The sequence below is a fragment of the Anolis carolinensis genome, chromosome 4, assembly GCF_035594765.1.
Source record: "Anolis carolinensis isolate JA03-04 chromosome 4, rAnoCar3.1.pri, whole genome shotgun sequence".
NCBI lineage: Eukaryota > Metazoa > Chordata > Lepidosauria > Squamata > Dactyloidae > Anolis > Anolis carolinensis.
This window is the reverse complement of record NC_085844.1, coordinates 150,020,944-150,040,875: the sequence shown is the minus strand read 5'-3', so window position 1 is coordinate 150,040,875 and position 19,932 is coordinate 150,020,944.

The following is a 19,932-nucleotide window of genomic DNA, read 5'->3' as shown; positions in this document are numbered from 1 at the left end:
AATGATGGGCGCCTAACCTACTGATATCTCTATAGGAATTAAGACAAAGTTTCACTGTATTTTGCTTTTTTTCTTGTTTGCTTCCCCCAGGTTTCATTCTAATGATACAGGTAGCACAATTTCTTGGAAAAGAGAAAGACTGCACTACAGGTAGATTCAATCAATCGAAGAAACCATGTTTTGAGTTGGCAAGTGACGAGAGAAGGCAATTGATGACTGAGGCTCTTCACAGGTGGCTCCTTCATAAGGCCTATAAGAAAAAATGGGTTCCCAAGGGCTTGAACTAACAAGTGTCCACTATGGAATAATAGTGATGTATTAAATATCATTAAACATTGTATTATGTATAATAAATGAATATAAATTTCAGATAAATTGTTACAACTGTTGCATTCACAGTATGATGTATGGTAGTTACAGTACATTCACAAAATTCCTGAGCGGTTTGGTGATTTAGGCTCATACTCGCAGTAGAATAAAACCTGAATGCAGAGTATCATTGATTTGAAACAGAACGCTTTGTAAGTATAGATATAATATCTTTTCATTATTTTATTTTTATTCACTCTGTGTTTAATGTATCAAGAGAACAATTTATAAGCCATTATATATTCCCAATAGGTTCCACGATATCTATGAAAGACTTTACGGTTCATTGAGTACATTCTTGAATTGTTTGAACTAAATAACAAAAATAAGTACAGTAGAGTCTCACTTATCCAAGCTAAATGGGCCGGCAGAAGCTTGGATAAGTGAATATGTTGGATAATAAGGAGGGATTAAGGAAAAGCCTATTAAACATCAAATTAGGTTATGATTTTACAAATTAAGCACCAAAACATCATGTTATACAACAAATTTGACAGAAAAAGCAGTTCAATATGCAGTAATATTATGTTGTAATTACTGTATTTACGAATTTAGCACCAAAATATTATGATATATTGAAAACATTGACTACAAAAATGGCTTGGATAAGCGAGGCTTGGATAAGTGAGACTCTACTGTAGTATGTATTAATAGTAGTCAATTTTACTAAGCCAGAAAACACTTTGTATAATTGCATTAATGTTACCCAACACTTGCAGACCCTACCACCAGACTAAGATTATAGGTAGTCGAAACTTGTTGTGGATCAGGGGTCTACTCATCTTTTATGAACAGACAAGAAAATAAACAAAGTTTACTCCATTGTGAATGTAATTACCATTAACCATCCTGTGATTGTCATTTGTAACCATTTATCTGAAATTTATATTCATTTATTGTACATAATACAATGTTTAATGATATTTAATACATTGTTATTATTCCATTAGTGGACACTTGTTCCTTCATAAGGCCACCATAAGTTGAAGTTGACTTGCTGGGAAATAACATGGACAAAGTAGACTTCCAGTTCAGGGATAGACATTTGCTCCCTTCCCTGTACTCAGCCTGCATAAAATATAAACTCTGGTGAGAATTCTTTGTGATTGCCATAAAGGCTGGCCAAACCCAGCTAACATTTGGTGTAAGCAGGAAGAACTTGCTCCATCCAGGTAGAGGGTATCCACTTGTTAACACTATGTGTTCAAGGAATAACCGGAGAGTAAAACAAAATCACAACCAATTCTGTGGGGTTTTTGTGTGTGTGTGTCAGGAGCAACTTGAGAAACTGCAAGTTGCTTCTGGTGTGAGAGAACTGGCCATCTACAAGGATGTTGCCCAGGGGACGCATCCTTGTGGAAGGCTTCTCTATTATCCCTGCATGGGAAGATGGACTGACAGAGGAAGCTCATCCACGTTTTCCCTGTGTTGGATTCGAAATGGCAACCTTCAGGTCAGCAATCCAACCTTCAAGTCAGCAGTCCTGCCGGCACAAAGGTTTAACCCATTGCACTACCAGGGGCTCCTTTAATTCTATGGTGCAGTTATGCTTGAGAGCTTTGCTCCTGCTACTTACATGCTCAATGTAATGTCTGAAAGATATGTAATGTCATCAAAAAGTTAATTTCTAGAGGACAGCTCCAAGAATTTTTCATCCAGCATGGCCATTTCTGAATCTCTGCATGTGGCTATCCACCCATAACTATGCACACATACGGACTTCCCCTCAGAGGGTTTGCTGAGCATATGAGCTGAGTGTGTTGCATATCTATCTATATCACACACGTATTTAATTTCAAGATAAAAATACCTACATACCATATACAACCCAGAACGCTGCTAACAAAAGATTCCAATTTAATATCAAGCCTAAGATGGATCACGCTGTAATAAATACAGCCTGCCATTTGATGTGGTGGAGGGAGGGGGTAAAATGGAGGGGAAATGACTGTATATTTCTGATTCTTACCCAAAGAGCGGAAATTCGCTGTCAATGGCTCTCTTATTTTCCTCTTAATCTGTCTAAGCCAATTAGGCACTTAAATGGTGGCGGTGAACTTCCAGGACACTTTTGTTGCCTTCTATTTGACTCATGATAAAAATAAACAAACCTTTTGGAAACCATAGAGGAAAATACATCCCACTAAGCTGATGCTGTGCGGGTGCCAGGTGCAGAAGCATGTGTGAAGTGGAACGGGAGAAATTATGGATCAAATAATGATGTGGAAGCCACTTTGGCTAACAACAGATAACAGTTTGGATGCATTCCAGATATTGTAGCCAGATATTGTTTAATTTCAGCTCCATTCCTGGGTCTGTCCAGTGTCATGTCAAAGATAATAATCTTTGCAGACAGAAACAAAGTACACAACGAAAATTACATAGCTCAGTTATTCTGTTTACTAGTGGTGTTAAATTCCTGTTTTCCATTTGAATTGAGAAGGCTGAAATTTGCACTCTTTGACCTCAAACACACAGAGCTTGGTTTCCATACTTGATCTGGGTTCCTTTTTTCCAGTGAAGGGGGAGGAGATTTCATCATCAAGGCTAGAAAAAGAAAGCTCTGTGTGTGTGTGTGTGGGGGGGGGGGGAATCTATGCATAAGGAATACATTCCTTTAGGTAATGTTTTCACAGGCAATATGTGGATCTTTGGAGCACAATGAAGAAATTGGCCAGTTTTTACAACATCAACATTGGTTAGACAATTTCAAAGCAGGTAACTTGGATCCACAAATGAAAGAGAATAAGGTGGGACTGAGTAAAGTGTAGAACACAATGTACCTCTCATTCTGTTGTCAGAGGGCAATTTTTTAATGCTTACCCCTGCTGTTCCATTTTACAAACAACAACAACAGGTAAAGGTAAAGGTAAAGGTTTTCCCCTGACATTAAGTCCAGTGGTGTTTGACTCTGGGGGCTGGTGCTCATCTCCATTTCTAAGCTGAAGTGTCGGCCTTGTCCATAGACACCTCCAAGGTCATGTGGCCAGCATGACTGCATGGAGCGCCGGAGCAGTAGCTATTGATCTACTCACATTTGCATGTTTTCAAACTGCTAGGTTGGCAGAAGCTGGGGCTAACAGTGGGTGCTCACTCCGCTCCCTGGATTCAAACCTGTGACCTTTCGGTCCTCAAGTTCAGCAGCTCAATGCTTTAACATGCTGTGCCACCTAGGGCTCAATAACAACAACAACAACAACAACAACAACAACTTTATTTATATTGCACCCTATCTCCCCAGGGGGACTCACGGTGGATTCCAACATACAAAAAGGCAAACATTCAATGCCTTAATAAATCAAAGACGTATCGACAAAATAATCCAGCATAACCCCACATGTAAATGTAAAATTAGAACCTAACATGAATAAATCAAACAAAACGTAACAAACAAAATTATATAATGACATAAAACCGAAGCATAAAACATCCATATTGTTTTACAGGAGCCAACCAAAGTAAACGCGAACATATGTGTAACAATTGTCGGAAAGAGTTTAGCTTAGTCTTGGTCTTGTTTTTTTGTTTTTGTTTTTTTCATTGGCACTGTAAAATTGTTCCCTTCACTCATATCACCCCAGTATGCTGCATTTGTGGATCAGGTCTTAACAGGCAAGAAAGAAGGAAAACTATTACATCACAATACCCCAGTTTCTATGTTAGAGAAGGTAGAAAGAGAGAAGACTTTCAACAACAAATCAGGCCTATTCAGCTCTCAAAATGCTGACTTTGGACGTAATCTGAGCCTGTGGCCCCAAGAAAAGCTGTCACAATCCCCCACTGGGAGATACAAAGCCTCACCTTAGGTACAGAGAGGCAGCCAACCCAGGCAGCAAATGCTGGGTGTTGTAAAAATAAAAACCAACAACAACAACAGAATAAGGTTAGTTATTATTGGTTACTGTATTTTTAATCCATTTTTTTTACTACCAGGAAAACTGCTAGTGGGATTTTTTGTCTCATGTGCCAAAATAACTTGGTTGCCCCCAAGTTAGGCTCTATGAAAACAGCTCAACCAGTTCTTAAACAGAACTGGCTACAGCTGTTGTTACAACCAACTCACACTCTCTGGCCTCAAGCAGTCTGGGGATGCAAAATGACTGTCACGTACTTTCCCATTTCCCCTTGTCATGACTGATGAAAGCCATGATATGCACACCTATCTTGAAGGTGAGGATCTGGCAACTTATGCCAAACTGTGGGCCTCTCATTGAAGAAACCTTTACCTTTACAATGCATCCCCTAGGGCCCCTTACCCAGAGGTGTCAAACTGTGACCAAACAGAGGTGATTTAGGGAGCCCATTTCAGGCCCACTTATTTGTGAGTATGGGATTGTCCCAAACTAAAATCCCAAGATTCTTTAGAATGGAGCCATGGCAACTATAGTGGCCTATCTATAAAATATCTCCTTTGTTAGCCCCAACTTCTGCCAACCTAGCAGTTCAAAAACATGCAAATGTGAGTAGATCAATAGGTACTGCTTCGGTGAGAAGGTAAAAATGCTCCATACAGTCATGCTGGCCAAACAACCTTGGAGGCATCTACGGAAAATGATAGCTCTTTGGCTTACAAATGGCGATGAGCACCAATCCACAGAGTCAGATATGACTAGACTTAATGTCAGGGGAAAACCTTTACCTTTACTATGTGTAATATAATAAATATTTCATAGATAGACCACTATAGTTGCAATGTAATATAGGGTCACAATGGCGCAGCAGGTTAAACTACTAAGCTACATAACTTGATGACTGGAAGGTCGGCAGTTCAAATCTGTAAGATGGGGTGAGCTCCTGTTGTTAGCCCCAGCTTCTACCAACCTAGCCATTCGAAAACATGCAAATAAAAATAGATCAATAGGTACCGCTTTGGTGTGAAGGTAACAGTGCTCCATGCAGTCATGCCGGCCACATGACCTAGGAGGCATCTACGGACAACGCCAGCTCTTCAGCTTAGAAATAGAGATGAGCACCAACCCCAAAGTCTGACTCAGCTAGATTTAATTAATGTCAAGGGGAAACCTTTACCTATGTGTAATATGCATATACTCTAGGGGGGAAATTCCACTGTAGAGAAAAAGTCAGGCTGAAGTTCATATCCTTTCTAAAAGCCGAAGTGAACTGAGCTGGAGGCTTCACAGTGGGCAATTGCAATCCTTGCTCCGTTGGATGTAACAATCACATGTATTTTCTAAGTTGGATAGCAATCATGATAACAACACTGGCACTTATTTGAGGGGGACATCACAGACAGTTCCATCAGACGTTTTCCCCTGATGACCATTTTTATTCCTGCTCACTTGTCCTGGCTTTATTTTTGATCACCTTCTCCTATACTTTTTTACTTTCTTCTACTGTAAAGACAGTATATTCCACATGTTCACTACTTACCCTGAGCATTTTATAAAGGAAAACTTAGACTGCAATAAGCTCTCTGCTTCAGCATCAAGACAAGACATGCAAATAAGCTTTTAAAAAGCATATGTAGATATATTTTTCTTTGAGATGACGCCTGTCAGGTAGGCTGTGTGATAGCATAGGATAGCCTTCCTCAACCTGATGCATTATAATGGGTCTTGGAGGTATTGGTCATGACAGGACAGTTAAATAAAGATAACAGAGTGTGAGGTTACAACCTGTGTTGGATGGGGTTACACTCCCCTTGAAGACACAGGTTCGCAGTCTGAGAGTGATCCTGCATTCATCACCGAGCCTGGAGCCCCAGGTTTCCGCGATGACCAGGGGAGCTTTTGCACAACTACAGCTTGTGCACCAGCTGCGCCCATACCTTGGGAAGTCTGACTTGACCACTGTAGTCCACACTCTGGTAACATCCCGGATAGATTACTGCAACGTGCTCTATGTCGGGTTGTCTCTGAAGACTGCTCAGAAGCTTCAACTAGTCCAACGTATGGCTGCAAGATTGCTGACTGGAGCAGGATACAGGGAACAAACAACTCCGCTGTTACACCAGCTCCACTGGCTGCCAGTCTACTTCCAGGCACAATTTAAAGCGCTGGCTTTGGCCTCTAAAACCCTAAACGATTCTGGCCCATCTTATCTGTCTGAATGTATCTGCCCCTATGAGATCAACTGGGGAGGTCGTGCTCTCGATCCCGCCTCCTTCGCAGGCCTGGCTGGTGGGGACGAGAGACAGGGTCTTCTCAGTCGTGGCCCCCAGGCTGTGGAAGTCCCTCCCCAGTGACATCAGATCTGCACCCTCCCTCATGGTCATTAGGAAGGAATTAAAAACCTAGTTGTGGGACCAAGCCTTTACTCAACAGCAATAAGAGACATTCAACCATACGTGCAATGGAAAACTGACATTGGATTGACCTTGGATTGTCGCTTTCGGATTGTGTGATTTTACTAGTTTTACTTGCAATGTTTTAAATGCTATGGGTTGATCATTTTTAACAATATGTTCGTTGTTCGTATATTATGTTGTAAACCGTTTTGGGTCCCCTAGGGGAAGAAGGTGGTATATAAATGATGCAAATAAATAAATAAACAGTAATAATAAGAGTTGCTCTGGCTATGGATGGCAGGAGTTGTATTCCAATGCATTTAGAAGACACTGGATGGGAAGCCTGGCATTCAAGTCTAAAGACTTCATGACTCACTAGGAATTTGAAATCAGTGCTGCCTTTGTCTGGGTCAGCTAAGTTTCAGGTATTATAAACCTTCCATCCGTACCAACCCCAAACATTTGCAGGGTTACTTGGGGTTATCAACAGTAGGATGAAGAAACTAAAGCAGAACTAAAGCCAGGTCTGCCTCTCCATCACTGGCAGTTAATAATTAAATCAAATATTATATTCAGCAGTAGAACATAGGCATCAGCTTCTTTCAAATTGCATTTCCTTCCTGTTAGGGCCATTAGTACAAACCAGACTGCCTTTAGAAAACCCCTTATTGCTGCTGTCTTTCAGCTGAGTTCCTGAAATGGATAATGTGGTGCATATTATGGGCAATTACACAGAACTCCCTAGTGATAGGGTTTTTAGAGTTTCAGAAGAAAACAGCTGGAACCACAGGGTTGTAAACTAATCAGAAACCAAAAGAGAAAAGAGGAGGAGACCTTTTGTTTCACACTGGTAGAATGTGGATAAAGGGCCAGCATGAAGCACTACAGCCCCTTTAAACATGATTAGTTTTGACCACAGAGTACCTAAGGAGCTCACATCTGTCTTACAGAAACGCGAAGGCTGTCACTCACACAGGACTGAGAATTGCCATCATCATCATCACCATCATCTCATTGTTTAGCAGCTCAGTAGTTGTCAAGGTATGGATATATTCAGAAAAGAACACTAGTGCTATTTTAATGGAAACAGTATTTCTTTTTGTAACAAACTGCAGCAGAATTGTAACAAGCAGGTCGTGTCTTTCATCTCTACAAGATAGATCTTCCTATATAGCAGTCATTGTGCCAATACAGACTGCTAAGCTTTGCATTATCCTTTAGGTAACTGCCTTTGATTCATTTATAGGTTTAGGATTTCTCAAAGTCCTTATGTTCAGGTGCTTTGGATGAAATGTTTTCCCAGGCCAACTTCTGCCTTTTTGTCATCCAGTGGCTTTTCATGGCTGAGTGGGGATTTGAACCATGTTCTCCACATCTGTAGTTCAGCATTCAAACTACTATACATATCTACATTATACTTTGCCACTCTTTTTCTTTCTCTCTGTTCATTTTCTGCCTTCCCATGCTCTCTTGACTTCTCCTTTTGCCAGTTTGCTTCCTCAGAGTTTGTAAGCACTAACAATTCCTCTTTCCTCTCTTAGGGTGCATCTACACTGTAGAATTAATGCAGTTCAACACTACTTTAACTGCCCTGGCTCAGTACTATGGTATCATGGGAGTTGTAGTTTTGTGCTTTACTGTTCCCTGCCAGACAGCTCTGGAGCCACAAATCCCAGAATTCCATAACATTGAACCATGGCAGTTAATGTGGTGTTAATGTGGAGCCTCTGGTGGCACAGTGGGCTAAACCGCTGAGCTGCTGAACTTGTTGACTGAAAAGTTGGTGGTTTGAATCCAGGGAGCTGGGTGAACTCCTGCTGTTAGCCCCAGCTTCTGCCAACCTAGCAGTTCAAAACCATGCAAATGGTAGTAGATCAACAGGGACCACTTTGGTGTAAAGTAACGGTGCTCCATGCAGTCATGCTGGCCGCATGACCTTGGAGGCGTCTATGGACAACACTGGCTCTTTGACTTAGAAATGGAGATAAGCATCAACCCCCAGAGTCTGACACGACTGGACTTGATGTCAAAGGAAAACATTTACATTTACTTAAACTGCATTAATTCTACAGGGCAGATGCTTGCTTAGGGTTGCCATATTCTACTTTTCCAAATCACATATGCATAGTAGGCAAATTATATATTATGCAATTCATGACTTACTATGTAAATTATCATCCTTCTCACACCAAGTAATATTTCACTTAGAATCATGCCTTTTAAGAATGCTTTATAGATCAGACACAGTATTTTCTATTTCCTTACATTCCTATCATGTAATGTAGGGAGGGATGATCTGCAGCCCATTCTATTTTGTGCACACTTGCAACCATGTTTCTTAATCACCTTTCCTCCCCATAGGATTCCTGTCTTTTTAACAATTGCAGGATATGTAGATATTGAACAGGCATTACTTCTCCAGAAACATATTTTTCTAAAATGTTTGGAACTCTCCTTGAGATTTCAAATAAACATTTGCAATGGTTATAACAGTGGTCATCCTGAAAACAAAAACCAGTTGCAAAAACAATCATTTTAGAGTTGGGAAAGTGGTTATGACTATAGCAGGCCCTAGGAGCGTGCAGAATGTGCAAATAAGAAGAGGAGAATACACACTATAAAGTGCTGTTGCTCATCAGGGAAAAGAAAACAGACTATATATATTCAGTTTCAGAGATCTTTAGGATGGTTTACAATTCTGAGTCTGTAAGGCTACCAAACACCCTGAAAGTCTGAGTTCCTCTTGCTTTTTTCAAAATGATTGGGCAGATCAATGATCACCTTTTCTTTTTCTTTTTTGGTCTTACATCTTAGTTTTACCAAGTTTTTCATGTACCCTGAGTTCCATTTTGGGTTGGAAAGTTGGCTATAAATATAAATATGAATAAGAGGAAGAGTTGGAAAAGAAACAGAAAAAGGCAGCGGGGATAGAGTGCATATGGTACCATTCAATTAATTTTTTGATCTGTTTATCATACATATTAAACACATTTAAATGTTTCTTTCCCACAAAGAAATTGGAAAAGAAACACTTTCTGCTACATATAAGGCTGTATTCTATACAAATTTCCCTACATGATCTGGGTTAACCATATTTTTTCTTATCCAAAATACATATTTCAAAATAAAGAGTGTCCTGCAGAATCTGGTTATCTGCTCGTAGTTTGTGTACTTTTCTACATTGTACAACCTCCTAAGGAAATCAAAAGCACCCCAACTTTGAAAATGCAACACAAAAAGCTTAAAAAAGCAATGTTATACTTGCAAAGTTGTGAATATCAGCCAGCCAAAAAAATGCTATAGAAGAGATCATGTATTATTCTGCCTTGTGGAAGAACTGATTTTATTTTGGGCTATATTTAGGACTTCCCACAAATTGGCTGACAGGAAAGCTGGAAGCTTTGCAAAACTCTCCAGCTCTCACACTTTGGGGTACTGCATACATTTCATTACTAATGAGCACAAGCTAGCAGCCATCTGAGAGAACCATTACATTGTTTTTGAGACGCGTTGAATGTCAGCCTTTGGGGAAAGTCTGTACATATGCCACAAGATTCTGTCATTATGACATAAGAATAATGAGGGTGATGGATTCTGGAAGGTCCAAGAAAACTTTAGGATCCCCAATGTTTAAAAGCTAACACTTTTAGATTAAAAAGTAAATTGGATGTACCCCTCCACTACTAATGCCAAAATGGGAAGTACCAGTAAAAGAAGGAATAAGAAATTGTAAAAGATGGGAAAGCTGGGCCCAACATTAGACAGAGTAAGGTGGTTATCTCAAGCAGCCGATATTGGGGAACAGCAGTGGTGGTCTCTTAACTGTCCCTCTTGCACTTTTTAGCTGCTCTTCCTTATTGGATGGGAGAACAGTATGTGATGCATAATGTGATGCAATTATTATGGTTTCTTAGAGGTACCCAAGAAGGAAAATGACCCATCATGAGTGTAGAAATGGGTTTTTACTGCCAATCTAGATGGCTTTTTCAGGGCTGGCAATGTAAGGCAGTTGTCCTAAGCATTGGATTCTGTGTGATAAAAGAGAAGCAAGTTGTTAACTATTTAGTTTACTGAATATATTCATGTATAAATCTACAAATTTTAATCCAAAAAATGAAATAAAACATTTGGTTGTCTTATCCAGGTGTAAGTGTATGTACTATCCCTTAACTCAGTGGCTCTCAATCTGGGATCCTCAGATGTTTTTGGCTTACAATTCCCAGAAATCCCAGCCAGTTTACCAGCTGTTAGGATTTCTGGGAGTTGAAGACCAAAAACATCTGGGGACTCCAGGTTGAGAACCACTACCTTAACTCATTAAAAAAAGGAACACTCTCTGAGCAGAGTGGCAAAAGTTGAGTCTTCAGTCTATCACAGAATCTTAAAATAGCCCTGATCCCTTTTATTCTATCTTCTGTGACACTTCCTCCAACATTTTTGAATCCTTGGGTGAGAAAAAAGCGGTGGCGGCGGCCGGGGTTGGTTGGTTCCTGAAAAGGCATTGGCATTTTCCCCCTCTGCAGAATGACCTTATCCACAGGTCATATCAAAATCCATAACCTCGGTGCCAAAACTTTCTTCCAGCTATATATGAGGTCAACTTATACATAAGTATATATGGTAATTATATTGCATATTTACTGCCAGGAGAAGCCTTTGAGTACCAGCAACCTGCAGTCTGAGTTAGGTGGCAGCTTCTCATCACACAGCGGCGAGATAAGCTTTCCCTCCTGCTCAGACACATGCCACCAATGTGTATGTGAGATGCTTTGCCTCATGTGCTAAAATAATTTCATTGGCCTAGAGTGGTATTCACCTTGACTGCCTTAGAGTAGCATTATCAAAAAGTCTTGTGCTAATTGTGGAATTCTGTATGATGAATGAGAAAGGAGCACCACCTTGTCTTTCACCTCAGGCAGTAGAACGTCTTCAGTGATACCCAAAAAAGGTCTTGTCTTTCTGACTGTGAATCTTTCTAAATCTCAACACCAACTCTGACTCAGACAAATCTCCTTCATCTCTGACAATGTGAGAAGTAGGATCCTTAAAAAACCCCTCAAGAAATCAACAAACACTATACTCCATCATAGTCATTTAAAAATCTTGATGTACTAGTTCAGTAAAAGCAAAATGTATGAATATGAAAAAGTTAGAAATTGGAGGATTTGAGGATGAATATTTGGCTTGTTTGTGGCATTTCACTCTCAAATAATCCTTCACCCACACACATTCATTTATTTTCTTTGCCTGAGTCATCTGAACCTGCCGCTGTTGTGTTTGCAGGTGTGACGCAGGAAGTAGAGCAGATATATTCTCTGCTGCTCCAAAGGCCAAAACTGGAACCAATTGAGGTGGGATTGGAAATAAATAATTTTTAGGTAAATATGAGAATAAAAGCCCTAATGATAAAAGCTGTGTGACACTAGAATAAACTCCCTTGGAAGTTGGTGCCATCTCTGTTGTTAGATGTTTTTAAATCCCCTCCAATTCAATGATTCCATGATAGTTTGATTCCATGCCCCTTTGGCGTCAGTATAGGTGCTTTGTTTTGTAATTTGTACATATATAATGTGACTAGCTGTGCCCGGCCATGCGTTGCTGTGGCGAAGTATGGTGGTATGGGAAATAAAGTATTGAGGAATTGGTGGTAGTTAAGGTAAAGGGTAAAGGTTTTCCCCTGACATTAAGTCCATTATAAATGGATTATATAGCTGTGTGGAAGGGCCTTGAGTCTACACTGCCATATAATCCAGTACAAATTAGATAATCTGTGAGACCTAAGTGAGGCCTAAGTCTGCCTGTCCCTGGGCTGAGTTGGTTGCTAGGAGCCCAAGTGGGCAGAGATTAGCCCTCTAAACTGGCAGTAATTGGATAAAAACAATTTTTCCTTTCCCTCTAATTAGGACTTTATTTTTCTTTTCTTTTTGTTGTATCAACCTAGAGGCATGGATGATGGGTTGTGTTGTCAAATTTCGAGGTTGGGGGGCCTGTAGTTTTGTTGTTTTGTGGGTCGCTGTGATGCCATCACTCATTTATATATATAGATTGGGGTAGCATTTAATTTTGTTGTATGATGTACAATGACAATATATTCTACTGTATTCTGTTCTATTTCCTTTTCTTCAGACTAGCCTTTGGCTTATAGCCAAAGAGAATTTTAACTGGCTGAATGATGTGTCTTCACCTATTGATTTGCTTAATTTTTTTAAATGCTTGCTTAAGGTTGAACATCCCTTTGCTTGCTAATGGTTGACACTAGCAAGTAAAGGGATGCTCAACCTGTATATGCAAGCATTAAAAATGTACACACATTTTGTTGCACGCATAAAATTAATAACAACAATGTATAAAATTACCCTCAAGCTATGTGCATATATTGCATATGAAACATAAATTAACTTTGGGTTTAGACTTGGATACCATCTCCAAGGTCGACCTTTTTAAATGTATACGCAAATACCGGAATTCCAAAATCTGAGAAAAGATCCAAAATAATTCTGTTTCCAGTGCATTTTGAAGAAGGGACATTCAAACTGTAGCACTCAACAGGAGAATAGAAATCCATCTCCCTATTGCCCACAGTGGCTGACAAGTTGGCATTGGGGACATTAGGCCAGGAGACATTACTAAGCTACTTAAATAAGATATTTGCATAGCTAAGTAGCTGAATCTCAACCATTATCTCTTACATGGAATAAATTTCAAACTTATAGGACACACAGCACTGACAGTACATGAAACATGATATTTGCAATGTAGTTCATTGTAATGATAAAGAACTTACAACATATTTGTCATTCATGAGCATAATATATTTCACATCACTTTTGTTGAGGATATTACCCACTTTGGACAGATATTTTGGTATATTTCAATATTTAGTAGCATTTCAACATTTACAATATATAGCTGAAAGGCATCCAACTGCTTTAACACAGTTCACATACTTTTAGTTCAGTATTGTAGTACATGCACACATCTTATATTATTCCAGCATTTACGAATATTGTGCTAGACATTTATTGGTATTCTCTGGTTATCACCAAGAATATTATTAGAAAATGAGTTTTTTAAACAATTCTGACATAGTTCGCCCATACGTTTTTCAATGAGGTGGTGGAGTTGTTGTGTCAGCTCAGGTCCACCTTCTTTAGAAATTTCAGCAAGTATTTCATCAGGTTCGCTGGCTTTGATATTTTTAGTTGGCTGATTGCTTTGCTGACTTCCACCAAAATAGGCAGTGCTGCAAGTTCATCCTTGGTTTGTTGTTGCGGGATTTGTGAGAGAACCTATTTGGCCATGTTGGAGCTGCGATTAAGGAGGTTGTGGTAGTGCTCTTTCCAATGCAGTACGACTAATTTTTTTTATCCTTCAAAAATTTGGTTCCATCTGATGAGCATAGAGGATGTGTATCATGATTTCTTGGTCCATTGTGGCATTAAACAATCTCCATGCATCATGGACATCTGCAAGGTGTTGGATTTCTTGAGTCTTTTTTGTCCACCAGATGTTCTTGACTTCTCTGGTCCTTTTTTGGACATCAGTTGTTGCACTGGTGTAGATATTTTTCTTAGCAGCACAGTTGGTGCCTCTCTGCCATATTTGGAAGGCTTTCCTTTTCTTATCAATTAACTGTTGAATCTCATTATTATTTTTATCAAACCAGTCTTGATATCTCTTAATTTGGTATCCAATGGTTTCTTTACAGGTTGTGATGATGGAGGTCTTCAGTTTATTCCAGTGTTCCTCAACATTTTCAGGATGTTCTATGGGTGGATGATCCGTGGGTGTTGTTTGGAGAAAGGCTCATTTGGAGGGCTCTTGAAGGGCTTGGGTGTTCATTTTACACCTTATCTTTCTTCCTTGGAGTCTGCATTTAGGGGTGATCTTGATGGCCATTGTGGATTGGATTAACCTGTGATCTGTTCAGCAGTCATCAGCACCTATCATGGCTCTTGTGAGGAGCACATCTAAGTGGCTAATGTATAGTATCTCACTACAACGATATAATGTGAAAGGGTCCTTATTTACATTTCTCCTTCCAGTGAGCATATATGGCCATGAAACAGCCAAATTCAGGAAGTCAAAATTGTTAGGATTACCTCCCACTCATGTATGGTATTAGATTTATCATATTTGGACGTTATTTCTGAGCATTTCCTTTGTGATTTGAGATTTCAATTCTCTCAGGAATAAGCATCCTTTTTCTTTTCAGTTCCCTCCTCCCTAAGAGAGCAGTGGTGAAGCTTTCTCATTCCTTATTTATATTTTGCTTTAGCTGGCTAAGTGCCCGGAATAGATTTCAAGTCTGTACATTTAACCTCAATATTTCCCTTTCTGTTATACAGGCTTATAATTTTTAACACATTTAAACTCCTGGATTCAATGTGCAGGGTATGAGGTGGCAGAATCCCTATTACAGATGCTGGGAATACTGTAGCTATATTCTGCAATGAGTTGACATCTAGACAAGATGACATCTGGACAAGTTCCTACCAGGTTAAAGTTCCACTCATGGTCATAGAATCATAGATCACATGGGCCATGTAGTCCAGTGCCCTGCCATGCAGAAAAAGCAGAACCAAAGCACCCCTGACAGATGGTCATCCAGCCCCTGTTTAAAAGCTTCAAAAGAAGGAGTTTCCACCACACTCCAAGGCAGAGTTTAACTGCTGAACAGCTCTTAGTCAAGGCAATAGAACTTCTAGCTATCCAATTCATGAATGGTTGAGAGAAGTAAAAACTTGGGCTATTACTTTCCTTCTTCTGGTTAAAACCAAAAACTTAAATGAAACAAAACAATTGCCCTTTGTTTGAAAAAAAATATCCACATTCTCAGAATGGCATTAAACTGGAACCTTTTTGTCTTCCCTCATATACTCCATCATGTCTTCTGAAAACAACGTGGATATTTCTTAATTAAATTAGTGAAGTGCTTTACACCTTCTACCCAATTTAAATGTTAGTGTTCATATTTAGACAGGTTAATTAATTGCTTTCCTTTTATTGTGGGAATAGGAGTTAAGGTGTGACCACACTTTTGACAAAGACATACAGTTGAAGTCTTAATAGACAAATCTGTTAAAAGAATAGTTTTCAAGGAATGTTTCACAGGTTCACAGCTGAGGTTCTTAAGCTTCTTGCATATAGGGAAAATGCTACTGGGTTGCTCATTCATTTCAGGGAATGGGAGAAAACGTTGACTAGACACAAGGGACCTCTTCACACAGGGTTAAAATCAGCAGCATGCACAGGTTTAGCACTGGTCACTCATGGAGCCTGACAGCTCCCATCAAACGACACTCTGTGGGTGAAGGAGGGTCAAGCCGGTGCATACCACCATCATGGCAACACGGGAGGCTTCCCATGTTGCCATTGGAATCCATGGAGGGAACTCGTGGAGTGTGTACTCCACGCACGCTCTACGTTTCTTCCCATGTGATTGTTCTCAGCTAAAGCCTGGCAATATGAGACGTGGAACTGCAACGAATTGGAGCAACTTGGGCGGCCATGTGACAAGGTCAAAGGATACATTTGAAGAGCTCTTGCTTTTAGCAGTTATGCAGAGCTTTGGATGCACCTTATTGCATCAGATTAATGTGCAGACATGTGTCTTATGTCATGTACCTTAAATATAACAAGCATATAAGCATGGGAGCTTAAATGGAAAGAAGGAGAACAAAGATCTCGAAGATGATCTTCAATGATGAGCATCTAAAGAACAAACTGAGTAGGCACATTGGTCATAGTCCACTCTGGAAAGTTGTACTGCAGTTCTCTTTATAGTAATTCTTCTTAATGACTTCTTAAAATGATTCAGAGAATTTAGAGCTCCTCCCCCCATCACATCTGTTCACCCATTTCCATTTTGAGAAAAATAATTATTTTCATTGACACCACAATCTCCTTCCACTTCTTTCCCCTTCCATTTTTTATTTATTCTGTTGTCTTAATGCTAAATTGAAAAAGAGACAGCAATATAAGAAAAATAATGTATTACCTAAAATCACACACCAACCTTAATTTTTGTAACTAACTAGCAAAAAATACTGATCATGCCTGTGGAAAAAAAAGAACCTTTCAATATAGATAATTGGCATATTTTCAAAATTGCACAGTTTCAGCTACAAAAATATGGAAACACTCACAAATTAAAAATAATTACTGGTCCTTCTTTCACCATTTCATAGAATCATAGAATCATAGAATAGTAGAGTTGGAAGAGACCACATGGGCCATCCAGTCCAACCCCCTGCTAAGAAGCAGGAAATCGCATTCAAAGCACCCCCGACAGATGGCCATCCAGCCTCTGCTTAAAAGCCTCCAAAGAAGGAGCCTCCACCACGGCCCCGGGGAGAGAGTTCCACTGTCGAACAGCTCTCACAGTGAGGAAGTTCTTCCTGATGTTCAAGTGGAATCTTCTTTCCTGTAGTTTGAAGCCATTGTTCCGTGTCCTAGTCTGCAGGGCAGCAGAAAACAAGCTTGCTCCCTCCTCCCTTTGACTTCCCTTCACGTATTTGTACATGGCTATCATGTCTCCTCTCAGCCTTCTCTTCTGCAGGCTAAACATGCCCAGCTCTTTAAGCCGCTCGTCATAGGGCTTGTTCTCCAGACCCTTAATCATTTTAGTCGCCCTCCTCTGGACGCTTTCCAGCTTGTCAACATCTCCCTTCAACTGTGGTGCCCAAAATTGGACACAGTATTCCAGGTGTGGTCTGACCAAGGCAGAATAGAGGGGGAGCATAACTTCCCTGGATCTAGACGCTATTCCCCTATTGATGCAGGCCAGAATCCCATTGGCTTTTTTAGCAGCTGCATCACATTGTTGGCTCATGTTTAACTTGTTGTCCACAAGGACTCCAAGGTCTTTTTCGCACACACTGCTGTCAAGCCAGGCGTCCCCCATTCTGTATCTTTGATTTCCATTTTTTCTGCCGAAGTGAAGTATCTTGCATTTGTCCCTGTTGAACTTCATTTTGTTAGTTTCGGCCCATCTCTCTAGTCTGTCAAGATCGTTTTGAATTCTGCTCCTGTCTTCTGGAGTGTTAGCTATCCCTCCCAGTTTTGTGTCGTCTGCAAACTTGATGATCGTGCCTTCTAACCCTTCGTCTAAGTCGTTAATAAAGATGTTGAACAGAACCGGGCCCAGGACGGAGCCCTGCGGCACTCCACTTGTCACTTCTTTCCATGATGAAGACGACGCATTGGTGAGCACCCTTTGGGTTCGTTCGCTTAGCCAATTACAGATCCACCTAACCGTAGTTTTGTCTAGCCCACATTTTACTAGTTTGTTTGCCAGAAGGTCGTGGGGGACTTTGTCGAAGGCCTTACTGAAATCCAGGTACGCTACATCCACGGCATTCCCTGTATAGACCCAACTCGTAACTCTATCGAAAAAAGAGATCAGATTAGTCTGGCATGACTTGTTTTTGGTAAATCCGTGTTGACTATTAGCAATGATCGCATTTGTTTCTAAGTGTTCGCAGACCACTTCCTTAATGATCTTTTCCAGAATTTTGCCTGGTATTGATGTGAGGCTGACCGGACGGTAATTGTTTGGGTCGTTCTTTTTTCCCTTCTTGAAGATAGGGACCACATTCGCCCTCCTCCAATCTGCTGGGACTTCTCCCGTTCTCCAAGAACTCTCGAAGATAATTGCCAGTGGTTCTGAAATAACTTCCGCTAGTTCCTTCAGTACTCTTGGGTGTAGCTGATCTGGCCCTGGGGACTTGAATTCGTTTAGAGAGGCCAAGTGTTCCTGGACAACTTGTTTCCCTATTTGGGGTTGGATTTCCCCCAATCCTTCGTCCATTCCATGTTGCTGAGGTTGAAGATGGCTTTCTTTTTGTGAGAAGACCGAGGCAAAGAAGGCATTAAGTAGTTCTGCCTTTTCCCTATCCCCTGTCACCATCACCCCATCTTCTCCTTGCAATGGCCCTATCGCCTCCTTTTTCTTCCTTTTTCTACCAACGTAAGCAAAAAAGCCTTTTTTGTTGTTTTTTATGTCCCTGGCAAGCCTGAGCTCATTTAAGGAATAATGGTGGAATTGGAGCATCAAGGGGCACATAAAGACTACCCACACAAACGTGTCACAAAACCAATTAAAGATGGAGGAATATTACACTAGCCATCACACTTCAATTTAGCTATTTTTACCCATTTCTATGAAGACACCTTTGGAGTTAATTCCTCCTCATCTTTAAAAATCTTGTATTTCCGTACACTTTAGAAATGGAGTCACACAGAAAACCCACTGAACTATCTAACATGGGCTCTGTGTTTTAAGTGTTTAGAAACGCTGGGAACACAGAGTATGATGAAGTCCCAAATCTATTTATTCATTATTTATTACAAACATTTAAATCCCATTCTTCTCACCCCTGAAGGAGGATTCAGGGCAGCCTACATCTACATTTATGCATATGCATTTTGTGGTTCATGTCATGAGCCTTCAGGTTGTTTTCAACATTTGGTGACAATAAGGTGACCCTATTATAGAGTTTTATGGGACTATAACTAGTGCAGTTTGATATCACTCTAATCTCCATGGCTCAATGCAAGGGAATTATGGAGTTGTAATTTTACAAGATCTTCAGTCTTTTCTGCCAAAGAGTGCTGGTGTCTCAACAAACTACACATTTCAGGATTTCACAGCTATGGCAATTCAAGTATCAAACTGCATTAATTCTACAATGTGGATGTGTGACTCAACCAATGTCACCAATGGATTTCCATGGCTGAGGGGAATCAAATGCCACGGATTATAACACACCATTACAACACTCTGGCAATTTAGTCTGCTTCATGATGTGGAATAGCATTGCGCTGGTGCCATTCCACAAGAATTGGATTTGGATAGATTTCAATAACTGTTCTATTCCTAGCTTCTGTTGTTCTTGAGCCATTATGCTACTTGCAATTTTTTTTACCACCCTACAGGTTCACCAACATGGAAGAAAGTTCCTTTCTGCTTTTTGCATCTCCAAACATTCCCCTGTTGGGTTTTTAGTTTTTATCAATTATAATAATTAATTCAGGAGTTATATAACTTCTATAGAACATTTATACATGTTTTCTCTAATAGAACTAGATATTGAAATTTTAAATCCTTCTTTCCATAATTCTTTCCAATTTTTCAGATCTATATTTTTCCCTAAGTCTCTAACCTAGGAAATCAGCATTGTTTTTATTCAATTATCTTCCAGATCATACTCTAGAATGTATTTGTATAACCTGGAGATCAATTCTTTATTTTCTTTCTCCAAAATATTCTCTAACTCCAATTTCCTTTTGGAGAACCCAATTTTATTGTCTTT